The following is a 24297-nucleotide window of genomic DNA, read 5'->3' as shown; positions in this document are numbered from 1 at the left end:
CAGCCACTGCTGTATTCTCCTCTAAACAGAAACTGCTGGAGCTTCCATCGCACAAACTAATCTTGGATGCAGTGACACGCTGAAATAGCACAGTGGACATGTTCAAACGCTATCTCGAGCAGCAAGCAGCCATAGCAGTAGCTTCCGTGAGTACAGCTGTTTGATTGTTGATGCCTTTGTGCAACTGCAAATGTGACGCGGGAACGATATGTTCCAGCGTGAATTATGTAATTGCAAGCACGTGACTAAAAGGACAACTTGAACCTTATCAATGGCCTGGATAGCTCAGTCGGTAGAGCATCAGACTTTTAATGTGAGGGTCCAGGGTTCAAGTCCCTGTTCAGGCTTGTCTTCACACTTTGCTTGGAAATTCTCCATTGAGTAAAATACCGATGTCAACTTGGAAATTCCTCATTCGGGTAAAAAAATGATGTTACATCCTTCAGCTGTTATGCAAGCGTAAAGCTTCACATTTCCCACCTCACTGGCAAGGAATTGCACAATAGCAGCTCGCAAAGTTGTAAAAACAAGTAAGAAGCCTGGGCCACTACTAGCTGATCTGGAGTCAGAAAAGCTACTTGCACTCCAAGGGTTATGAGCAATCAGGTCATACAATTCAGTGACATTAGTTACTAAGAGAAGGCATCACTGTTATTAATGATCATAGTATAATATCCCCCAACTGTATGTGTGGAAATTCAGACTATGGTTCGAAACAAATCAGCTGCTCTGGCAGAACCATTCAGTGAAGATCTTAAGACTTATGAACTTGCAACCAAGCTGAAATGCTTAAATGTGGGCTCGTCCGGGATTTGAACCCGGGACCTCTCGCACCCTAAGCGAGAATCATACCCCTAGACCAACAAGCCACTGCTCAGTAGCTTGGCTTTACTTTTCGAGAGTAAAGACCTGGGTCCTGTTGGTGGATCATCCTGTATTTCTGTGATTGAGTGCACCCCGTTGCTGTAGTTTGTTTGGTCAAGTGCGGCGGGTAGGAGCCTTCTTCTAGTGAAGTTCCACAGCCACTGCTGTATTCTCCTCTAAACAGAAACTGCTGGAGCTTCCATCGCACAAACTAATCTTGGATGCAGTGACACGCTGAAATAGCACAGTGGACATGTTCAAACGCTATCTCGAGCAGCAAGCAGCCATAGCAGTAGCTTCCGTGAGTACAGCTGTTTGATTGTTGATGCCTTTGTGCAACTGCAAATGTGACGCGGGAACGATATGTTCCAGCGTGAATTATGTAATTGCAAGCACGTGACTAAAAGGACAACTTGAACCTTATCAATGGCCTGGATAGCTCAGTCGGTAGAGCATCAGACTTTTAATGTGAGGGTCCAGGGTTCAAGTCCCTGTTCAGGCTTGTCTTCACACTTTGTTTGGAAATTCTCCATTGAGTAAAATACCGATGTCAACTTGGAAATTCCTCATTCGGGTAAAAAAATGATGTTACATCTTTCAGCTGTTATGCAAGCGTAAAGCTTCACATTTCCCACCTCACTGGCAAGGAATTGCACAATAGCAGCTCGCAAAGTTGTAAAAACAAGTAAGAAGCCTGGGCCACTACTAGCTGATCTGGAGTCAGAAAAGCTACTTGCACTCCAAGGGTTATGAGCAATCAGGTCATACAATTCAGTGACATTAGTTACTAAGAGAAGGCATCACTGTTATTAATGATCATAGTATAATATCCCCCAACTGTATGTGTGGAAATTCAGACTATGGTTCGAATCAAATCAGCTGCTCTGGCAGAACCATTCAGTGAAGATCTTAAGACTTATGAACTTGCAACCAAGCTGAAATGCTTAAATGTGGGCTCGTCCGGGATTTGAACCCGGGACCTCTCGCACCCTAAGCGAGAATCATACCCCTAGACCAACGAGCCACTGCTGAGTAGCTTGGCTTTACTTTTCGAGAGTAAAGACCTGGGTCCTGTTGGTGGATCATCCTGTATTTCTGTGATTGAGTGCACCCCGTTGCTGTAGTTTGTTTGGTCAAGTGCGGCGGGTAGGAGCCTTCTTCTAGTGAAGTTACACAGCCACTGCTGTATTCTCCTCTAAACAGAAACTGCTGGAGCTTCCATCGCACAAACGAATCTTGGATGCAGTGACACGCTGAAATAGCACAGTGGACATGTTCAAACGCTATCTCGAGCAGCAAGCAGCCATAGCAGTAGCTTCCGTGAGTACAGCTGTTTGATTGTTGATGCCTTTGTGCAACTGCAAATGTGACGCGGGAACGATATGTTCCAGCGTGAATTATGTAATTGCAAGCACGTGACTAAAAGGACAACTTGAACCTTATCAATGGCCTGGATAGCTCAGTCGGTAGAGCATCAGACTTTTAATGTGAGGGTCCAGGGTTCAAGTCCCTGTTCAGGCTTGTCTTCACACTTTGCTTGGAAATTCTCCATTGAGTAAAATACCGATGTCAACTTGGAAATTCCTCATTCGGGTAAAAAAATGATGTTACATCTTTCAGCTGTTATGCAAGCGTAAAGCTTCACATTTCCCACCTCACTGGCAAGGAATTGCACAATAGCAGCTCGCAAAGTTGTAAAAACAAGTAAGAAGCCTGGGCCACTACTAGCTGATCTGGAGTCAGAAAAGCTACTTGCACTCCAAGGGTTATGAGCAATCAGGTCATACAATTCAGTGACATTAGTTACTAAGAGAAGGCATCACTGTTATTAATGATCATAGTATAATATCCCCCAACTGTATGTGTGGAAATTCAGACTATGGTTCGAATCAAATCAGCTGCTCTGGCAGAACCATTCAGTGAAGATCTTAAGACTTATGAACTTGCAACCAAGCTGAAATGCTTAAATGTGGGCTCGTCCGGGATTTGAACCCGGGACCTCTCGCACCCTAAGCGAGAATCATACCCCTAGACCAACGAGCCACTGCTGAGTAGCTTGGCTTTACTTTTCGAGAGTAAAGACCTGGGTCCTGTTGGTGGATCATCCTGTATTTCTGTGATTGAGTGCACCCCGTTGCTGTAGTTTGTTTGGTCAAGTGCGGCGGGTAGGAGCCTTCTTCTAGTGAAGTTACACAGCCACTGCTGTATTCTCCTCTAAACAGAAACTGCTGGAGCTTCCATCGCACAAACGAATCTTGGATGCAGTGACACGCTGAAATAGCACAGTGGACATGTTCAAACGCTATCTCGAGCAGCAAGCAGCCATAGCAGTAGCTTCCGTGAGTACAGCTGTTTGATTGTTGATGCCTTTGTGCAACTGCAAATGTGACGCGGGAACGATATGTTCCAGCGTGAATTATGTAATTGCAAGCACGTGACTAAAAGGACAACTTGAACCTTATCAATGGCCTGGATAGCTCAGTCGGTAGAGCATCAGACTTTTAATGTGAGGGTCCAGGGTTCAAGTCCCTGTTCAGGCTTGTCTTCACACTTTGCTTGGAAATTCTCCATTGAGTAAAATACCGATGTCAACTTGGAAATTCCTCATTCGGGTAAAAAAATGATGTTACATCCTTCAGCTGTTATGCAAGCGTAAAGCTTCACATTTCCCACCTCACTGGCAAGGAATTGCACAATAGCAGCTCGCAAAGTTGTAAAAACAAGTAAGAAGCCTGGGCCACTACTAGCTGATCTGGAGTCAGAAAAGCTACTTGCACTCCAAGGGTTATGAGCAATCAGGTCATACAATTCAGTGACATTAGTTACTAAGAGAAGGCATCACTGTTATTAATGATCATAGTATAATATCCCCCAACTGTATGTGTGGAAATTCAGACTATGGTTCGAAACAAATCAGCTGCTCTGGCAGAACCATTCAGTGAAGATCTTAAGACTTATGAACTTGCAACCAAGCTGAAATGCTTAAATGTGGGCTCGTCCGGGATTTGAACCCGGGACCTCTCGCACCCTAAGCGAGAATCATACCCCTAGACCAACGAGCCACTGCTCAGTAGCTTGGCTTTACTTTTCGAGAGTAAAGACCTGGGTCCTGTTGGTGGATCATCCTGTATTTCTGTGATTGAGTGCACCCCGTTGCTGTAGTTTGTTTGGTCAAGTGCGGCGGGTAGGAGCCTTCTTCTAGTGAAGTTCCACAGCCACTGCTGTATTCTCCTCTAAACAGAAACTGCTGGAGCTTCCATCGCACAAACGAATCTTGGATGCAGTGACACGCTGAAATAGCACAGTGGACATGTTGAAACGCTATCTCGAGCAGCAAGCAGCCATAGCAGTAGCTTCCGTGAGTACAGCTGTTTGATTGTTGATGCCTTTGTGCAACTGCAAATGTGACGCGGGAACGATATGTTCCAGCGTGAATTATGTAATTGCAAGCACGTGACTAAAAGGACAACTTGAACCTTATCAATGGCCTGGATAGCTCAGTCGGTAGAGCATCAGACTTTTAATGTGAGGGTCCAGGGTTCAAGTCCCTGTTCAGGCTTGTCTTCACACTTTGCTTGGAAATTCTCCATTGAGTAAAATACCGATGTCAACTTGGAAATTCCTCATTCGGGTAAAAAAATGATGTTACATCCTTCAGCTGTTATGCAAGCGTAAAGCTTCACATTTCCCACCTCACTGGCAAGGAATTGCACAATAGCAGCTCGCAAAGTTGTAAAAACAAGTAAGAAGCCTGGGCCACTACTAGCTGATCTGGAGTCAGAAAAGCTACTTGCACTCCAAGGGTTATGAGCAATCAGGTCATACAATTCAGTGACATTAGTTACTAAGAGAAGGCATCACTGTTATTAATGATCATAGTATAATATCCCCCAACTGTATGTGTGGAAATTCAGACTATGGTTCGAATCAAATCAGCTGCTCTGGCAGAACCATTCAGTGAAGATCTTAAGACTTATGAACTTGCAACCAAGCTGAAATGCTTAAATGTGGGCTCGTCCGGGATTTGAACCCGGGACCTCTCGCACCCTAAGCGAGAATCATACCCCTAGACCAACGAGCCACTGCTGAGTAGCTTGGCTTTACTTTTCGAGAGTAAAGACCTGGGTCCTGTTGGTGGATCATCCTGTATTTCTGTGATTGAGTGCACCCCGTTGCTGTAGTTTGTTTGGTCAAGTGCGGCGGGTAGGAGCCTTCTTCTAGTGAAGTTACACAGCCACTGCTGTATTCTCCTCTAAACAGAAACTGCTGGAGCTTCCATCGCACAAACGAATCTTGGATGCAGTGACACGCTGAAATAGCACAGTGGACATGTTCAAACGCTATCTCGAGCAGCAAGCAGCCATAGCAGTAGCTTCCGTGAGTACAGCTGTTTGATTGTTGATGCCTTTGTGCAACTGCAAATGTGACGCGGGAACGATATGTTCCAGCGTGAATTATGTAATTGCAAGCACGTGACTAAAAGGACAACTTGATCCTTATCAATGGCCTGGATAGCTCAGTCGGTAGAGCATCAGACTTTTAATCTGAGGGTCCAGGGTTCAAGTCCCTGTTCAGGCTTGTCTTCACACTTTGCTTGGAAATTCTCCATTGAGTAAAATACCGATGTCAACTTGGAAATTCCTCATTCGGGTAAAAAAATGATGTTACATCCTTCAGCTGTTTTGCAAGCGTAAAGCTTCACATTTCCCACCTCACTGGCATGGAATTGCACAATAGCAGCTCGCAAAGTTGTAAAAACAATTAAGAAGCCTTGGCCACTACTAGCTGATCTGGAGTCAGAAAAGCTACTTGCACTCCAAGGGTTATGAGCAATCAGGTCATACAATTCAGTGACATTAGTTACTAAGAGAAGGCATCACTGTTATTAATGATCATAGTATAATATCCCCCAACTGTATGTGTGGAAATTCAGACTATGGTTCGAATGAAATCAGCTGCTCTGGCAGAACCATTCAGTGAAGATCTTAAGACTTATGAACTTGCAACCAAGCTGAAATGCTTAATTGTGGGCTCGTCCGGGATTTGAACCCAGGACCTCTCGCACCCTAAGCGAGAATCATACCCCTAGACCAACGAGCCACTGCTGAGTAGCTTGGCTTTACTTTTCGAGAGTAAAGACCTGGGTCCTGTTGGTGGATCATCCTGTATTTCTGTGATTGAGTGCACCCCGTTGCTGTAGTTTGTTTGGTCAAGTGCGGCGGGTAGGAGCCTTCTTCTAGTGAAGTTCCACAGCCACTGCTGTATTCTCCTCTAAACAGAAACTGCTGGAGCTTCCATCGCACAAACGACTCTTGGATGCAGTGACACGCTGAAATAGCACAGTGGACATGTTCAAACGCTATCTCGAGCAGCAAGCAGCCATAGCAGTAGCTTCCGTGAGTACAGCTGTTTGATTGTTGATGCCTTTGTGCAACTGCAAATGTGACGCGGGAACGATATGTTCCAGCGTGAATTATGTAATTGCAAGCACGTGACTAAAAGGACAACTTGATCCTTATCAAGGGCCTGGATAGCTCAGTCGGTAGAGCATCAGACTTTTAATCTGAGGGTCCAGGGTTCAAGTCCCTGTTCAGGCTTGTCTTCACACTTTGCTTGGAAATTCTCCATTGAGTAAAATACCGATGTCAACTTGGAAATTCCTCATTCGGGTAAAAAAAATGATGTTACATCCTTCAGCTGTTTTGCAAGCGTAAAGCTTCACATTTCCCACCTCACTGGCATGGAATTGCACAATAGCAGCTCGCAAAGTTGTAAAAACAATTAAGAAGCCTTGGCCACTACTAGCTGATCTGGAGTCAGAAAAGCTACTTGCACTCCAAGGGTTATGAGCAATCAGGTCATACAATTCAGTGACATTAGTTACTAAGAGAAGGCATCACTGTTATTAATGATCATAGTATAATATACCCCAACTGTATGTGTGGAAATTCAGACTATGGTTCGAATCAAATCAGCTGCTCTGGCAGAACCATTCAGTGAAGATCTTAAGACTTATGAACTTGCAACCAAGCTGAAATGCTTAATTGTGGGCTCGTCCGGGATTTGAACCCGGGACCTCTCGCACCCTAAGCGAGAATCATACCCCTAGACCAACGAGCCACTGCTGAGTAGCTTGGCTTTACTTTTCGAGAGTAAAGACCTGGGTCCTATTGGTGGATCATCCTGTATTTCTGTGATTGAGTGCACCCCGTTGCTGTAGTTTGTTTGGTCAAGTGCGGCGGGTAGGAGCCTTCTTCTAGTGAAGTTCCACAGCCACTGCTGTATTCTCCTCTAAACAGAAACTGCTGGAGCTTCCATCGCACAAACGAATCTTGGATGCAGTGACACGCTGAAATAGCACAGTGGACATGTTCAAACGCTATCTCGAGCAGCAAGCAGCCATAGCAGTAGCTTCCGTGAGTACAGCTGTTTGATTCTTGATGCCTTTGTGCAACTGCAAATGTGACGCGGGAACGATATGTTCCAGCGTGAATTATGTAATTGCAAGCACGTGACTAAAAGGACAACTTGATCCTTATCAATGGCCTGGATAGCTCAGTCGGTAGAGCATCAGACTTTTAATCTGAGGGTCCAGGGTTCAAGTCCCTGTTCAGGCTTGTCTTCACACTTTGCTTGGAAATTCTCCATTGAGTAAAATACCGATGTCAACTTGGAAATTCCTCATTCGGGTAAAAAAATGATGTTACATCCTTCAGCTGTTTTGCAAGCGTAAAGCTTCACATTTCCCACCTCACTGGCAAGGAATTGCACAATAGCAGCTCGCAAAGTTGTAAAAACAAGTAAGAAGCCTGGGCCACTACTAGCTGATCTGGAGTCAGAAAAGCTACTTGCACTCCAAGGGTTATGAGCAATCAGGTCATACAATTCAGTGACATTAGTTACTAAGAGAAGGCATCACTGTTATTAATGATCATAGTATAATATCCCCCAACTGTATGTGTGGAAATTCAGACTATGGTTCGAAACAAATCAGCTGCTCTGGCAGAACCATTCAGTGAAGATCTTAAGACTTATGAACTTGCAACCAAGCTGAAATGCTTAAATGTGGGCTCGTCCGGGATTTGAACCCGGGACCTCTCGCACCCTAAGCGAGAATCATACCCCTAGACCAACGAGCCACTGCTCAGTAGCTTGGCTTTACTTTTCGAGAGTAAAGACCTGGGTCCTGTTGGTGGATCATCCTGTATTTCTGTGATTGAGTGCACCCCGTTGCTGTAGTTTGTTTGGTCAAGTGCGGCGGGTAGGAGCCTTCTTCTAGTGAAGTTCCACAGCCACTGCTGTATTCTCCTCTAAACAGAAACTGCTGGAGCTTCCATCGCACAAACGAATCTTGGATGCAGTGACACGCTGAAATAGCACAGTGGACATGTTGAAACGCTATCTCGAGCAGCAAGCAGCCATAGCAGTAGCTTCCGTGAGTACAGCTGTTTGATTGTTGATGCCTTTGTGCAACTGCAAATGTGACGCGGGAACGATATGTTCCAGCGTGAATTATGTAATTGCAAGCACGTGACTAAAAGGACAACTTGAACCTTATCAATGGCCTGGATAGCTCAGTCGGTAGAGCATCAGACTTTTAATGTGAGGGTCCAGGGTTCAAGTCCCTGTTCAGGCTTGTCTTCACACTTTGCTTGGAAATTCTCCATTGAGTAAAATACCGATGTCAACTTGGAAATTCCTCATTCGGGTAAAAAAATGATGTTACATCCTTCAGCTGTTATGCAAGCGTAAAGCTTCACATTTCCCACCTCACTGGCAAGGAATTGCACAATAGCAGCTCGCAAAGTTGTAAAAACAAGTAAGAAGCCTGGGCCACTACTAGCTGATCTGGAGTCAGAAAAGCTACTTGCACTCCAAGGGTTATGAGCAATCAGGTCATACAATTCAGTGACATTAGTTACTAAGAGAAGGCATCACTGTTATTAATGATCATAGTATAATATCCCCCAACTGTATGTGTGGAAATTCAGACTATGGTTCGAATCAAATCAGCTGCTCTGGCAGAACCATTCAGTGAAGATCTTAAGACTTATGAACTTGCAACCAAGCTGAAATGCTTAAATGTGGGCTCGTCCGGGATTTGAACCCGGGACCTCTCGCACCCTAAGCGAGAATCATACCCCTAGACCAACGAGCAAATGCTGAGTAGCTAGGCTTTACTTTTCGAGAGTAAAGACCTGGGTCCTGTTGGTGGATCATCCTGTATTTCTGTGATTGAGTGCACCCCGTTGCTGTAGTTTGTTTGGTCAAGTGCGGCGGGTAGGAGCCTTCTTCTAGTGAAGTTACACAGCCACTGCTGTATTCTCCTCTAAACAGAAACTGCTGGAGCTTCCATCGCACAAACGAATCTTGGATGCAGTGACACGCTGAAATAGCACAGTGGACATGTTCAAACGCTATCTCGAGCAGCAAGCAGCCATAGCAGTAGCTTCCGTGAGTACAGCTGTTTGATTGTTGATGCCTTTGTGCAACTGCAAATGTGACACGGGAACGATATGTTCCAGCGTGAATTATGTAATTGCAAGCACGTGACTAAAAGGACAACTTGAGCCTTATCAATGGCCTGGATAGCTCAGTCGGTAGAGCATCAGACTTTTAATCTGAGGGTCCAGGGTTCAAGTCCCTGTTCAGGCTTGTCTTCAAACTTTGCTTGGAAATTCTCCATTTAGTAAAATACCGATTTCAACTTGGAAATTCCTCATTCGGGTAAAAAAATGATGTTACATCCTTCAGCTGTTTTGCAAGCGTAAAGCTTCACATTTCCCACCTCACTGGCAAGGAATTGCACAATAGCAGCTCGCAAAGTTGTAAAAACAAGTAAGAAGCCTGGGCCACTACTAGCTGATCTGGAGTCAGAAAAGCTACTTGCACTCCAAGGGTTATGAGCAATCAGGTCATACAATTCAGTGACATTAGTTACTAAGAGAAGGCATCACTGTTATTAATGATCATAGTATAATATCCCCCAACTGTATGTGTGGAAATTCAGACTATGGTTCGAATCAAATCAGCTGCTCTGGCAGAACCATTCAGTGAAGATCTTAAGACTTATGAACTTGCAACCAAGCTGAAATGCTTAAATGTGGGCTCGTCCGGGATTTGAACCCGGGACCTCTCGCACCCTAAGCGAGAATCATACCCCTAGACCAACGAGCCACTGCTGAGTAGCTTGGCTTTACTTTTCGAGAGTAAAGACCTGGGTCCTGTTGGTGGATCATCCTGTATTTCTGTGATTGAGTGCACCCCGTTGCTGTAGTTTGTTTGGTCAAGTGCGGCGGGTAGGAGCCTTCTTCTAGTGAAGTTCCACAGCCACTGCTGTATTCTCCTCTAAACAGAAACTGCTGGAGCTTCCATCGCACAAACTAATCTTGGATGCAGTGACACGCTGAAATAGCACAGTGGACATGTTCAAACGCTATCTCGAGCAGCAAGCAGCCATAGCAGTAGCTTCCGTGAGTACAGCTGTTTGATTGTTGATGCCTTTGTGCAACTGCAAATGTGACGCGGGAACGATATGTTCCAGCGTGAATTATGTAATTGCAAGCACGTGACTAAAAGGACAACTTGATCCTTATCAATGGCCTGGATAGCTCAGTCGGTAGAGCATCAGACTTTTAATCTGAGGGTCCAGGGTTCAAGTCCCTGTTCAGGCTTGTCTTCACACTTTGCTTGGAAATTCTCCATTGAGTAAAATACCGATGTCAACTTGGAAATTCCTCATTCGGGTAAAAAAATGATGTTACATCCTTCAGCTGTTTTGCAAGCGTAAAGCTTCACATTTCCCACCTCACTGGCAAGGAATTGCACAATAGCAGCTCGCAGAGTTGTAAAAACAAGTAAGAAGCCTGGGCCACTACTAACTGATCTGGAGTCAGAAAAGCTACTTGCACTCCAAGGGTTATGAGCAATCAGGTCATACAATTCAGTGACATTAGTTACTAAGAGAAGGCATCACTGTTATTAATGATCATAGTATAATATCCCCCAACTGTATGTGTGGAAATTCAGACTATGGTTCGAATCAAATCAGCTGCTCTGGCAGAACCATTCAGTGAAGATCTTAAGACTTATGAACTTGCAACCAAGCTGAAATGCTTAAATGTGGGCTCGTCCGGGATTTGAACCCGGGACCTCTCGCACCCTAAGCGAGAATCATACCCCTAGACCAACGAGCCACTGCTGAGTAGCTTGGCTTTACTTTTCGAGAGTAAAGACCTGGGTCCTGTTGGTGGATCATCCTGTATTTCTGTGATTGAGTGCACCCCGTTGCTGTAGTTTGTTCGGTCAAGTGCGGCGGGTAGGAGCCTTCTTCTAGTGAAGTTCCACAGCCACTGCTGTATTCTCCTCTAAACAGAAACTGCTGGAGCTTCCATCGCACAAACTAATCTTGGATGCAGTGACACGCTGAAATAGCACAGTGGACATGTTCAAACGCTATCTCGAGCAGCAAGCAGCCATAGCAGTAGCTTCCGTGAGTACAGCTGTTTGATTGTTGATGCCTTTGTGCAACTGCAAATGTGACGCGGGAACGATATGTTCCAGCGTGAATTATGTAATTGCAAGCACGTGACTAAAAGGACAACTTGATCCTTATCAAGGGCCTGGATAGCTCAGTTGGTAGAGCATCAGACTTTTAATCTGAGGGTCCAGGGTTCATGTCCCTGTTCAGGCTTGTCTTCACACTTTGCTTGGAAATTCTCCTTTGAGTGAAATACCGATGTCAACTTGGAAATTCTTCATTCGGGTAAAAAAACGAAGTTACATCCTTCAGCTGTTTTGCAAGCGTAAAGCTTCACATTTCCCACCTCACCGGCATGGAATTGCACAATAGCAGCTCGCAAAGTTGTAAAAACAAGTAAGAAGCCTTGGCCACTACTAGCTGATCTGGAGTCAGAAAAGCTACTTGCACTCCAAGGGTTATGAGCAATAAGGTCAGACAATTCAGTGACATTAGTTACTAAGAGAAGGCATCACTGTTATTAATGATCATAGTATAATATGCCCCAACTGTATGTGTGGAAATTCAGACTATGGTTCGAATCAAATCAGCTGCTCTGGCAGAACCATTCAGTGAAGATCTTAAGACTTATGAACTCGCAACCCAAGCTGAAATGCTTAAATGTGGGCTCGTCCAGGATTTGAACCCGGGCCCTCTCGCACCCTAAGCGAGAATCATACCCCTAGACCAACTAGCCACTGCTGAGTAGCTTGGCTTTACTTTTCGAGAGTAAAGACCTGGGTCCTGTTGGTGGATCATCCTGTATTTCTGTGATTGAGTGCACCCCGTTGCTGTAGTTTGTTTGGTCAAGTGCGGCGGGTAGGAGCCTTCTTCTAGTGAAGTTCCACAGCCACTGCTGTATTCTCCTCTAAACAGAAACTGCTGGAGCTTCCATCGCACAAACTAATCTTGGATGAAGTGACACGCTGAAATAGCACAGTGGACATGTTCAAACGCTATCTCGAGTAGCAAGCAGCCATAGCAGTAGCTTCCGTGAGTACAGCTGTTTGATTGTTGATGCCTTTGTGCAACTGAAAATGTGACCCGAAAACGATATGTTCCATTGTGAATTATGTAATTGCAAGCACGTGACTAAAAGGACAACTTGATCCTTATCAATGGCCTGGATAGCTCAGTCGGTAGAGCATCAGACTTTTAATCTGAGGGTCCAGGGTTCAAGTCCCTGTTCAGGCTTGTCTTCACACTTTGCTTGGAAATTCTCCATTGAGTAAAATACCGATGTCAACTTGGAAATTCCTCATTCGGGTAAAAAAATGATGTTACATCCTTCAGCTGTTTTGCAAGCGTAAAGCTTCACATTTCCCACCTCACTGGCAAGGAATTGCACAATAGCAGCTCGCAAAGTTGTAAAAACAAGTAAGAAGCCTGGGCCACTACTAGCTGATCTGGAGTCAGAAAAGCTACTTGCACTCCAAGGGTTATGAGCAATCAGGTCATACAATTCAGTGACATTAGTTACTAAGAGAAGGCATCACTGTTATTAATGATCATAGTATAATATCCCCCAACTGTATGTGTGGAAATTCAGACTATGGTTCGAAACAAATCAGCTGCTCTGGCAGAACCATTCAGTGAAGATCTTAAGACTTATGAACTTGCAACCAAGCTGAAATGCTTAAATGTGGGCTCGTCTGGGATTTGAACCCGGGACATCTCGCACCCTAAGCGAGAATCATACCCCTAGACCAACGAGCCACTGCTCAGTAGCTTGGCTTTACTTTTCGAGAGTAAAGACCTGGGTCCTGTTGGTGGATCATCCTGTATTTCTGTGATTGAGTGCACCCCGTTGCTGTAGTTTGTTTGGTCAAGTGCGGCGGGTAGGAGCCTTCTTCTAGTGAAGTTCCACAGCCACTGCTGTATTCTCCTCTAAACAGAAACTGCTGGAGCTTCCATCGCACAAACGAATCTTGGATGCAGTGACACGCTGAAATAGCACAGTGGACATGTTGAAACGCTATCTCGAGCAGCAAGCAGCCATAGCAGTAGCTTCCGTGAGTACAGCTGTTTGATTGTTGATGCCTTTGTGCAACTGCAAATGTGACGCGGGAACGATATGTTCCAGCGTGAATTATGTAATTGCAAGCACGTGACTAAAAGGACAACTTGAACCTTATCAATGGCCTGGATAGCTCAGTCGGTAGAGCATCAGACTTTTAATGTGAGGGTCCAGGGTTCAAGTCCCTGTTCAGGCTTGTCTTCACACTTTGCTTGGAAATTCTCCATTGAGTAAAATACCGATGTCAACTTGGAAATTCCTCATTCGGGTAAAAAAATGATGTTACATCCTTCAGCTGTTATGCAAGCGTAAAGCTTCACATTTCCCACCTCACTGGCAAGGAATTGCACAATAGCAGCTCGCAAAGTTGTAAAAACAAGTAAGAAGCCTGGGCCACTACTAGCTGATCTGGAGTCAGAAAAGCTACTTGCACTCCAAGGGTTATGAGCAATCAGGTCATACAATTCAGTGACATTAGTTACTAAGAGAAGGCATCACTGTTATTAATGATCATAGTATAATATCCCCCAACTGTATGTGTGGAAATTCAGACTATGGTTCGAATCAAATCAGCTGCTCTGGCAGAACCATTCAGTGAAGATCTTAAGACTTATGAACTTGCAACCAAGCTGAAATGCTTAAATGTGGGCTCGTCCGGGATTTGAACCCGGGACCTCTCGCACCCTAAGCGAGAATCATACCCCTAGACCAACGAGCAAATGCTGAGTAGCTTGGCTTTACTTTTCGAGAGTAAAGACCTGGGTCCTGTTGGTGGATCATCCTGTATTTCTGTGATTGAGTGCACCCCGTTGCTGTAGTTTGTTTGGTCAAGTGCGGCGGGTAGGAGCCTTCTTCTAGTGAAGTTACACAGCCACTGCTGTATTCTCCTCTAAACAGAAACTGCTGGAGCTTCCATCGCACAAACGAATCTTGGATGCAGTGACACGCTGAAATAGCACAGTGGACATGTTCAAACGCTATCTCGAGCAGCAAGCAGCCATAGCAGTAGCTTCCGTGAGTACAGCTGTTTGATTGTTGATGCCTTTGTGCAACTGCAAATGTGACACGGGAACGATATGTTCCAGCGTGAATTATGTAATTGCAAGCACGTGACTAAAAGGACAACTTGATCCTTATCAATGGCCTGGATAGCTCAGTCGGTAGAGCATCAGACTTTTAATCTGAGGGTCCAGGGTTCAAGTCCCTGTTCAGGCTTGTCTTCAAACTTTGCTTGGAAATTCTCCATTTAGTAAAATACCGATTTCAACTTGGAAATTCCTCATTCGGGTAAAAAAATGATGTTACATCCTTCAGCTGTTTTGCAAGCGTAAAGCTTCACATTTCCCACCTCACTGGCAAGGAATTGCACAATAGCAGCTCGCAAAGTTGTAAAAACAAGTAAGAAGCCTGGGCCACTACTAGCTGATCTGGAGTCAGAAAAGCTACTTGCACTCCAAGGGTTATGAGCAATCAGGTCATACAATTCAGTGACATTAGTTACTAAGAGAAGGCATCACTGTTATTAATGATCATAGTATAATATCCCCCAACTGTATGTGTGGAAATTCAGACTATGGTTCGAATCAAATCAGCTGCTCTGGCAGAACCATTCAGTGAAGATCTTAAGACTTATGAACTTGCAACCAAGCTGAAATGCTTAAATGTGGGCTCGTCCGGGATTTGAACCCGGGACCTCTCGCACCCTAAGCGAGAATCATACCCCTAGACCAACGAGCCACTGCTGAGTAGCTTGGCTTTACTTTTCGAGAGTAAAGACCTGGGTCCTGTTGGTGGATCATCCTGTATTTCTGTGATTGAGTGCACCCCGTTGCTGTAGTTTGTTTGGTCAAGTGCGGCGGGTAGGAGCCTTCTTCTAGTGAAGTTCCACAGCCACTGCTGTATTCTCCTCTAAACAGAAACTGCTGGAGCTTCCATCGCACAAACTAATCTTGGATGCAGTGACACGCTGAAATAGCACAGTGGACATGTTCAAACGCTATCTCGAGCAGCAAGCAGCCATAGCAGTAGCTTCCGTGAGTACAGCTGTTTGATTGTTGATGCCTTTGTGCAACTGCAAATGTGACGCGGGAACGATATGTTCCAGCGTGAATTATGTAATTGCAAGCACGTGACTAAAAGGACAACTTGATCCTTATCAATGGCCTGGATAGCTCAGTTGGTAGAGCATCAGACTTTTAATCTGAGGGTCCAGGGTTCATGTCCCTGTTCAGGCTTGTCTTCACACTTTGCTTGGAAATTCTCCTTTGAGTGAAATACCGATGTCAACTTGGAAATTCTTCATTCGGGTAAAAAAACGAAGTTACATCCTTCAGCTGTTTTGCAAGCGTAAAGCTTCACATTTCCCACCTCACCGGCATGGAATTGCACAATAGCAGCTCGCAAAGTTGTAAAAACAAGTAAGAAGCCTTGGCCACTACTAGCTGATCTGGAGTCAGAAAAGCTACTTGCACTCCAAGGGTTATGAGCAATAAGGTCAGACAATTCAGTGACATTAGTTACTAAGAGAAGGCATCACTGTTATTAATGATCATAGTATAATATGCCCCAACTGTATGTGTGGAAATTCAGACTATGGTTCGAATCAAATCAGCTGCTCTGGCAGAACCATTCAGTGAAGATCTTAAGACTTATGAACTCGCAACCCAAGCTGAAATGCTTAAATGTGGGCTCGTCCAGGATTTGAACCCGCGCCCTCTCGCACCCTAAGCGAGAATCATACCCCTAGACCAACTAGCCACTGCTGAGTAGCTTGGCTTTACTTTTCGAGAGTAAAGACCTGGGTCCTGTTGGTGGATCATCCTGTATTTCTGTGATTGAGTGCACCCCGTTGCTGTAGTTTGTTTGGTCAAGTGCGGCGGGTAGGAGCCTTCTTCTAGTGAAGTTCCACAGCCACTGCTGTATTCTCCTCTAAACAGAAACTGCTGGAGCTTCCATCGCACAAACTACAGTAATCTTGGATGCAGTGACACGCTGAGATAGCACAGTGGACATGTTCAAACGCTATCTCGAGCAGCAAGCAGCCATAGCAGTAGCTTCCGTGAGTACAGCTGTTTGATTGTTGATGCCTTTGTGCAACTGCAAATGTGACGCGGGAACGATATGTTCCAGCGTGAATTATGTAATTGCAAGCACGTGACTAAAAGGACAACTTGATCCTTATCAATGGCCTGGATAGCTCAATTGGTAGAGCATCAGACTTTTAATCTGAGGGTCCAGGGTTCAAGTCCCTGTTCAGGCTTGTCTTCACACTTTGCTTGGAAATTCTCCTTTGAGTGAAATACCGATGTCAACTTGGAAATTCTTCATTCGGGTAAAAAAACGAAGTTACATCCTTCAGCTCTTTTGCAAGCGTAAAGCTTCACATTTCCCACCTCACTGGCAAGGAATTGCACAATAGCAGCTCGCAAAGTTGTAAAAACAAGTAAGAAGCCTGGGCCACTACTAGCTGATCTGGAGTCAGAAAAGCTACTTGCACTCCAAGGGTTATGAGCAATCAGGTCATACAATTCAGTGACATTAGTTACTAAGAGAAGGCATCACTGTTATTAATGATCATAGTATAATATCCCCCAACTGTATGTGTGGAAATTCAGACTATGGTTCGAATCAAATCAGCTGCTCTGGCAGAACCATTCAGTGAAGATCTTAAGACTTATGAACTTGCAACCAAGCTGAAATGCTTAAATGTGGGCTCGTCCGGGATTTGAACCCGGGACCTCTCGCACCCTAAGCGAGAATCATACCCCTAGACCAACGAGCCACTGCTGAGTAGCTTGGCTTTACTTTTCGAGAGTAAAGACCTGGGTCCTGTTGGTGGATCATCCTGTATTTCTGTGATTGAGTGCACCCCGTTGCTGTAGTTTGTTTGGTCAAGTGCGGCGGGTAGGAGCCTTCTTCTAGTGAAGTTCCACAGCCACTGCTGTATTCTCCTCTAAACAGAAACTGCTGGAGCTTCCATCGCACAAACTAATCTTGGATGCAGTGACATGCTGAAATAGCACAGTGGACATGTTCAAACGCTATCTCGAGTAGCAAGCAGCCATAGCAGTAGCTTCCGTGAGTACAGCTGTTTGATTGTTGATGCCTTTGTGCAACTGAAAATATGACCCGAGAACGATATGTTCCAGCGTGAATTATGTAATTGCAAGCACGTGACTAAAAGGACAACTTGATCCTTATCAAGGGCCTGGATAGCTCAGTCGGTAGAGCATCAGACTTTTAATCTGAGGGTCCAGGGTTCAAGTCCCTGTTCAGGCTTGTCTTCACACTTTGCTTGGAAATTCTCCATTGAGTGAAATACCGATGTCAACTTGGAAATTCTTCATTCGGGTAAAAAAACGAAGTTACATCCTTCAGCTGTTTTGCAAGCGTAAAGCTTCACATTTCCCACCTCACTGGCATGGAATTGCACAATAGCAGCTCGCAAAGTTGTAAAAACAATTAAGAAGCCTTGGCCACTACTAGCTGATCTGGAGTCAGAAAAGCTACTTGCACTCCAAGGGTTATGAGCAATCAGGTCATACAATTCAGTGACATTAGTTACTAAGAGAAAGCATCACTGTTATTAATGATCATAGTATAATATCCCCCAACTGTATGTGTGGAAATTCAGACTATGGTTCGAATCAAATCAGCTGCTCTGGCAGAACCATTCAGTGAAGATCTTAAGACTTGCAACCAAGCTGAAATGCTTAAATGTGGGCTCGTCCGGGATTTGAACCCGGGACCTCTCGCACCCTAAGCGAGAATCATACCCCTAGACCAACGAGCCACTGCTGAGTAGCTTGGCTTTACTTTTCGAGAGTAAAGACCTGGGTCCTGTTGGTGGATCATCCTGTATTTCTACGATTGAGTGCACCCCGTTGCTGTAGTTTGTTTGGTCAAGTGCGGTGGGTAGGAGCCTTCTTCTAGTGAAGTTCCACAGCCACTGCTGTATTCTCCTCTAAACAGAAACTGCTGGAGCTTCCATCGCACAAACGAATCTCGGATGCAGTGACACGCTGAAATAGCACAGTGGACATGTTCAAACGCTATATCGAGCAGCAAGCAGCCATAGCAGTAGCTTCCGTGAGTACAGCTGTTTGATTGTTGATGCCTTTGTGCAACTGAAAATTTGACCCGAGAACGATATGTTCCAGCGTGAATTATGTAATTGCAAGCATGTGACTAAAAGGACAACTTGATCCTTATCAAGGGCCTGGATAGCTCAGTCGGTAGAGCATCAGACTTTTAATCTGAGGGTCCAGGGTTCAAGTCCCTGTTCAGGCTTGTTTTCACACTTTGCTTGGAAATTCTCCATTGAGTGAAATACCGATGTCAACTTGGAAATTCTTCATTCGGGTAAAAAAACGAAGTTACATCCTTCAGCTGTTTTGCAAGCGTAAAGCTTCACATTTCCCACCTCACTGGCAAGGAATTGCACAATAGCAGCTCGCAAAGTTGTAAAAACAAGTAAGAAGCCTGGGCCACTACTAGCTGATCTGGAGTCAGAAAAGCTACTTGCACTCCAAGGGTTATGAGCAATCAGGTCATACAATTCAGTGACATTAGTTACTAAGAGAAGGCATCACTGTTATTAATGATCATAGTATAATATCCCCCAACTGTATGTGTGGAAATTCAGACTATGGTTCGAATCAAATCAGCTGCTCTGGCAGAACCATTCAGTGAAGATCTTAAGACTTATGAACTCGCACCCAAGCTGAAATGCTTAAATGAGGGCTTGTCCGGGATTTGAACCCGGGACCTCTCGCACCCTAAGCGAGAATCATACCCCTAGACCAACGAGCCACTGCTGAGTAGCTTGGCTTTACTTTTCGAGAGTAAAGACCTGGGTCCTGTTGGTGGATCATCCTGTATTTCTGTGATTGAGTGCACCCCGTTGCTGTAGTTTGTTTGGTCAAGTGCGGCGGGTAGGAGCCTTCTTCTAGTGAAGTTCCACAGCCACTGCTGTATTCTGCTCTAAACAGAAACTGCTGGAGCTTCCATCGCACAAACTAATCTTGGATGCAGTGACACGCTGAAATAGCACAGTGGACATGTTCAAACGCTATTTCGAGCAGCAAGCAGCCATAGCAGTAGCTTCCGTGAGTACAGCTGTTTGATTGTTGATGCCTTTGTGCAACTGCAAATGTGACGCGGGAACAATATGTTCCAGCGTGAATTATGTAATTGCAAGCACGTGACTAAAAGGACAACTTGATCCTTATCAATGGCCTGGATAGCTCAGTCGGTAGAGCATCAGACTTTTAATCTGAGGGTCCAGGGTTCAAGTCCCTGTTCAGGCTTGTCTTCACACTTTGCTTGGAAATTCTCCATTGAGTAAAATACCGATGTCAACTTGGAAATTCCTCATTCGGGTAAAAAAACGATGTTACATCCTTCAGCTCTTTTGCAAGCGTAAAGCTTCACATTTCCCACCTCACTGGCAAGGAATTGCACAATAGCAGCTCGCAAAGTTGTAAAAACAAGTAAGAAGCCTGGGCCACTACTAGCTGATCTGGAGTCAGAAAAGCTACTTGCACTCCAAGGGTTATGAGCAATCAGGTCATACAATTCAGTGACATTAGTTACTAAGAGAAGGCATCACTGTTATTAATTATCATAGTATAATATCCCCCAACTGTATGTGTGGAAATTCAGACTATGGTTCGAATCAAATCAGCTGCTCTGGCAGAACCATTCAGTGAAGATCTTAAGACTTGCAACCAAGCTGAAATGCTTAAATGTGGGCTCGTCCAGGATTTGAACCCGGGACCTCTCGCACCCTAAGCGAGAATCATACCCCTAGACCAACGAGCCACTGCTGAGTAGCTTGGCTTTACTTTTCGAGAGTAAAGACCTGGGTCCTGTTGGTGGATCATCCTGTATTTCTACGATTGAGTGCACCCCGTTGCTGTAGTTTGTTTGGTCAAGTGCGGTGGGTAGGAGCCTTCTTCTAGTGAAGTTCCACAGCCACTGCTGTATTCTCCTCTAAACAGAAACTGCTGGAGCTTCCATCGCACAAACGAATCTCGGATGCAGTGACACGCTGAAATAGCACAGTGGACATGTTCAAACGCTATATCGAGCAGCAAGCAGCCATAGCAGTAGCTTCCGTGAGTACAGCTGTTTGATTGTTGATGCCTTTGTGCAACTGAAAATTTGACCAGAGAACGATATGTTCCAGCGTGAATTATGTAATTGCAAGCATGTGACTAAAAGGACAACTTGATCCTTATCAAGGGCCTGGATAGCTCAGTCGGTAGAGCATCAGACTTTTAATCTGAGGGTCCAGGGTTCAAGTCCCTGTTCAGGCTTGTTTTCACACTTTGCTTGGAAATTCTCCATTGAGTGAAATACCGATGTCAACTTGGAAATTCTTCATTCGGGTAAAAAAACGAAGTTACATCCTTCAGCTGTTTTGCAAGCGTAAAGCTTCACATTTCCCACCTCACTGGCAAGGAATTGCACAATAGCAGCTCGCAAAGTTGTAAAAACAAGTAAGAAGCCTGGGCCACTACTAGCTGATCTGGAGTCAGAAAAGCTACTTGCACTCCAAGGGTTATGAGCAATCAGGTCATACAATTCAGTGACATTAGTTACTAAGAGAAGGCATCACTGTTATTAATGATCATAGTATAATATCCCCCAACTGTATGTGTGGAAATTCAGACTATGGTTCGAATCAAATCAGCTGCTCTGGCAGAACCATTCAGTGAAGATCTTAAGACTTATGAACTCGCACCCAAGCTGAAATGCTTAAATGAGGGCTCGTCCGGGATTTGAACCCGGGACCTCTCGCACCCTAAGCGAGAATCATACCCCTAGACCAACGAGCCACTGCTGAGTAGCTTGGCTTTACTTTTCGAGAGTAAAGACCTGGGTCCTGTTGGTGGATCATCCTGTATTTCTGTGATTGAGTGCACCCCGTTGCTGTAGTTTGTTTGGTCAAGTGCGGCGGGTAGGAGCCTTCTTCTAGTGAAGTTCCACAGCCACTGCTGTATTCTCCTCTAAACAGAAACTGCTGGAGCTTCCATCGCACAAACGAATCTTGGATTCAGTGACACGCTGAAATAGCACAGTGGACATGTTCAAACGCTATCTCGAGCAGCAAGCAGCCATAGCAGTAGCTTCCGTGAGTACAGCTGTTTGATTGTTGATGCCTTTGTGCAACTGCAAATGTGACGCGGGAACGATATGTTCCAGCGTGAATTATGTAATTGCAAGCACGTGACTAAAAGGACAACTTGATCCTTATCAATGGCCTGGATAGCTCAGTCGGTAGAGCATCAGACTTTTAATCTGAGGGTCCAGGGTTCAAGTCCCTGTTCAGGCTTGTCTTCACACTTTGCTTGGAAATTCTCCATTGAGTAAAATACCGATGTCAACTTGGAAATTCCTCATTCGGGTAAAAAAACGATGTTACATCCTTCAGCTCTTTTGCAAGCGTAAAGCTTCACATTTCCCACCTCACTGGCAAGGAATTGCACAATAGCAGCTCGCAAAGTTGTAAAAACAAGTAAGAAGCCTGGGCCACTACTAGCTGATCTGGAGTCAGAAAAGCTACTTGCACTCCAAGGGTTATGAGCAATCAGGTCATACAATTCAGTGACATTAGTTACTAAGAGAAGACATCACTGTTATTAATTATCATAGTATAATATCCCCCAACTGTATGTGTGGAAATTCAGACTATGGTTCGAATCAAATCAGCTGCTCTGGCAGAACCATTCAGTGAAGATCTTAAGACTTGCAACCAAGCTGAAATGCTTAAATGTGGGCTCGTCCGGGATTTGAACCCGGGACCTCTCGCACCCTAAGCGAGAATCATACCCCTAGACCAACGAGCCACTGCTGAGTAGCTTGGCTTTACTTTTCGAGAGTAAAGACCTGGGTCCTGTTGGTAGATCATCCTGTATTTCTGTGATTGAGTGCACCCCGTTGCTGTAGTTTGTTTGGTCAAGTGCGGCAGGTAGGAGCCTTCTTCTAGTGAAGTTCCACAGCCACTGCTGTATTCTCCTCTAAACAGAAACTGCTGGAGCTTCCATCGCACAAACTAATCTTGGATGCAGTGATGCAATCTTGGATGCAGCTACTCAGCGGAGTAGCAATACAATCGTCAAATTTGCTGACGACACAGTGGTGGTGGGCCTGATCTCTGCCAACGACGAGAGGGCCTACCTGGAAGAGGTCAAGGTCCTGGCGGGATGGTGCCAGGAAAACAGCCTCTCCCTGAACGTCAGCAAAACAAAGGAGATGATTGTGGACTTCAGGAGGTCGGGGGTCAAGGACTACAGCCCCCTCAGCATCGACGGGGCACCGGTTGAGAGAGTCAACAGCTTTAAGTACCTTGGAGCCTACATATCCGAGGACTTGACATGGACCACACACATTAACAGTGTTGTGAAGAAGGCACGACAACGCCTCTACTTCCTCAGGCGCCTAAGGAAGTTCCAAGTCAGCCAGAAGATCCTTAAGAACTTCTACTCATGTACAATAGAGAGCATCTTGACCGGCAACATCACCTCCTGGTTTGGGAATAGCACTGCACAAGACCAAAGCAGACTACAAAGAGTGACACGTTCAGCCGAACGCACAATTGGAGGGGGGCTCCCCACCCTCCAGAACATTTACTACAAGCGTTGCAAGGGCAAGGCTAAGAGAATCATTAAAGACTCCAGTCACCCGAACAACTGCCTCTTTGAACTGCTGCCGTCAGGCAAGCGATACAGGAGTCTCAAGGCGAGCACAGAAAGACTCAGAAGAAGCTTCTATCCCCAGGCCATCAGGCTGCTAAACGAACAATGAATGAACACTACACAACAACAACCACCAAACGCACATAGCACACACATCCACACGCACACACTCACTTTAAACAAACACACTGTAGCACCCACTCCACACACTTATAGCACACACCCACTTTAAACAAACACACTGTAGCACCCACTCCCCACACTTTATATTTATGGATGAAGGATTGCACTACAACTCGTACACCTTACTGTAAATTGTACCTAAAATTGTACCTCATCCCATTTCTGCTTTGCACTAGATAGTACTGTACATTAGTACACTGCATAGTATTGTGTATTGTATATTATATGGTAACTCAGAACATTGTACATATGTCTATACCGAACACTGTGACCTCATTTTCTTCTTCTAAATTCATGCTATATTATGTTATTATGTTATTTGATACTATCTTGTCTAGCACAGTCTCTGGAGCGTAACAGTAAGAAGCATTTTGTATGAAAGTATTCTGTACTTCTGTATGACAACTATTAAAGAACTTGAACTTGAACTTGAACACGCTGAAATAGCACAGTGGACATGTTCAAACGCTATCTCGAGTAGCAAGCAGCCATAGCAGTAGCTTCCGTGAGTACAGCTGTTTGATTGTTGATGCCTTTGTGCAACTGAAAATGTGACCCGAGAACGATATGTTCCAGCGTGAATTATGTAATTGCAAGCACGTGACTAAAAGGACAACTTGATCCTTATCAAGGGCCTGGATAGCTCAGTCGGTAGAGCATCAGACTTTTAATCTGAGGGTCCAGGGTTCAAGTCCCTGTTCAGGCTTGTTTTCACACTTTGCTTGGAAATTCTCCATTGAGTGAAATACCGATGTCAACTTGGAAATTCTTCATTCGGGTAAAAAAACGAAGTTACATCCTTCAGCTGTTTTGCAAGCGTAAAGCTTCACATTTCCCACCTCACTGGCAAGGAATTGCACAATAGCAGCTCGCAAAGTTGTAAAAACAAGTAAGAAGCCTGGGCCACTACTAGCTGATCTGGAGTCAGAAAAGCTACTTGCACTCCAAGGGTTATGAGCAATCAGGTCATACAATTCAGTGACATTAGTTACTAAGAGAAGGCATCACTGTTA

The sequence above is a fragment of the Notolepis coatsorum genome (assembly GCF_963971535.1).
Source record: "Notolepis coatsorum genome assembly, chromosome: 14".
Classification (NCBI taxonomy): Eukaryota; Metazoa; Chordata; class Actinopteri; order Aulopiformes; family Paralepididae; genus Notolepis; species Notolepis coatsorum.
The sequence above is the reverse complement of the archived record's forward strand: the minus strand, read 5'-3'. Positions refer to the sequence as shown.